This window comes from Anopheles ziemanni, unplaced genomic scaffold, assembly GCF_943734765.1.
Source record: "Anopheles ziemanni unplaced genomic scaffold, idAnoZiCoDA_A2_x.2 U_36, whole genome shotgun sequence".
NCBI lineage: Eukaryota > Metazoa > Arthropoda > Insecta > Diptera > Culicidae > Anopheles > Anopheles ziemanni.
In genome coordinates this window covers 12426-14910 of record NW_026689908.1, presented here as the reverse complement: position 1 = coordinate 14910, position 2485 = coordinate 12426, and positions in this window count along the sequence as shown.

Here is a 2485-nt window from a genome sequence, read left to right as displayed (position 1 = left end):
CTCTTCTGCTTTGTTCGACAATCGATACGACGTTTTTCGCAACGACCGCAATAATGCGAACAGCCAGAAGTCTAGGGGCGGAGGTGTACTCATAGCCACCAAATGCGAATACCGCTCTTGGGCTTGCGAAGTGGTAAATTCATCCACCGAATCACTATGGGTGCGTGCTCGGATGAATTCGACATGCTTCATCATAGGCGCCGTTTATCTTCCTCCCGATCGCAGCAACAACATCGAGACGATTTCTTCATTCTGCTCGTCCCTACTCGCGATTGCGGATGAATACCCGGAGGACGTATTCATGTTACTCGGCGACTTCAACCAACCTGCTCTGTCGTGGGCATCGGATTCTTCGGGTGCCCTACACGTGGATGTTTCGAATTCCCGGATTTCCACAGCGTGTACCCATCTACTCGACTCGCTCAGCCTTGCCGGATTGCATCAGATCAACAGTAACCACAACACGCATGACTCAATCCTTGATTTGGTTCTAGTGGACTCAACTATAATCGAGAATGGCTTTGATATCACAGCTTCTATTGACTGTTTAGTCGAACAAGATGCGTATCATCCAAGCTTGTTGATCGACATTTCTATCCCCACCATCACGGCCGACCCAGTGCTGCCCCAACACAGTACTCCATGCACCAGGGATAATCTTAATTTCAAGAAGGCGAACTTCAATAAGATGCTTGATATGCTCGCGAACACGGATTGGTCGTTTTGCGAGCCTAACTCCTCGTTATCCATAGACAACGCAATTGAGCTATTTAATTGTCGTATCCGGCTTATTCTCAGAGAATGTTGCCCAACGGTTCGCGCTCGTATTCACTCAGATCCGCCTTGGAGCAATATACATTTAAAAAAACTGAAATCATCCAAAAACAAAGCGCTTAGACGCTACAAAAAATCGAAACGATATGTTGACAAATTACTATTCAATACGCTCAATGGCAATCATAGAAGGCTTAATCGTCACCTCTACAGGTCATACGTAGACAAAACAGAGAAGCAGTTGTCTCATCATCCTAAGTCCTTCTGGAAATTTGTAAATCAAAAGCGAAAAAGTAGTAAAATGCCGTCAACTATGAGCCTTGATTCCGAATCTGCCGACAACGAAGCAGACATTTGTCGATTCTTCGCTAGGAAATTTAGCTCCGTGTTCATTAATGAAACTTTAGCTCCGATTAATGTTCCAGCTGCGTTACGTTTCTCGCCGGCTGATGTGCTGGACATATCAGTACATGACATTATAATAACGGAAGATATAGTGAAAAAAGCAATTAGCTGTATTAAGCCGTCGCTTAGCCCTGGGCCCGATGGAATTCCTGCCATAGTACTCTCTAAGTGTGCTGATGTTCTTTCAAAACCTCTTGCGAACCTTTTCAAATTATCACTACTTAGTTGTTCGTACCCCACTGCCTGGAAATTCTCTTGGATGATTCCAGTGTACAAGAAAGGCAATAAGCATTTGGTTTCCAATTATCGTGGTGTTACTTCATTGTGTGCTACAGCTAAAGTCCTGGAAGGGATCGTTCACCAAGCTTTAAGTAGAAATGCAATTCCATATTTATCCTCTAGTCAACATGGGTTTATCCCAAAGCGATCTGTTTCGACTAATCTAGTTACGTTTGTGTCCGATTGTGTCAAAACTATGGACAAAAGATATCAGACAGATACAATCTACACTGATTTTAAGTCAGCTTTTGACTCCATCAACCACGAGATTCTGCTAGCGAAACTAAACCGACTCGGAGTACATGTTAATTTAATAGCCTGGCTCAATTCATACCTGCACCAAAGATCTTACTGTGTGAAGTTAAATAATTCGCTGTCCGACCCGTTTATTAGCTCGTCTGGTGTACCGCAGGGTAGTAATATTGGCCCCTTGTTGTTCATTCTGTTTGTTAATGACGTGGTATTGGCCCTGCCTAATCAGTCGTTACTTATGTATGCTGATGACATTAAGATTTACTCAGCCATAAAATCTCAACGTGACTGCGATATGCTTCAAGAAAGTCTCGACAGGTTCAGCATATGGTGCTCTGATAATTGTTTGTCATTGTGTGTAGAGAAATGTTGTGTCATTAGCTTTACGAGAAGACAGAACCCGATTCTAAAGGAATACAGGCTGAACTCGCGCGTTTTATCACGTAACTTAGAAGTTAAGGATCTCGGTACGTTACTTGACTCTTCTCTTTCGTTTCGAGATCACATCTCGCTTATTATCGACAAAGCATATCGCCAGCTAGGCTTCCTACATCGACTAACCACTGATTTTAGAGATCCTATTTGTTTGAAACAATTATTTGTCGCGCTTGTTCGATCCATCCTAGAGTTTAATGTTGTAACTTGGGCGCCACACAATATGACTTGGTCTGCTAGGATCGAAAAAATTCAGCGGAAATTCACTAAGCTGGCAATCAGATGTTTAAGGTGGCGTATGGAGCAACCCCCGGTATACGAAACTAGAAGGCTCCTCCTA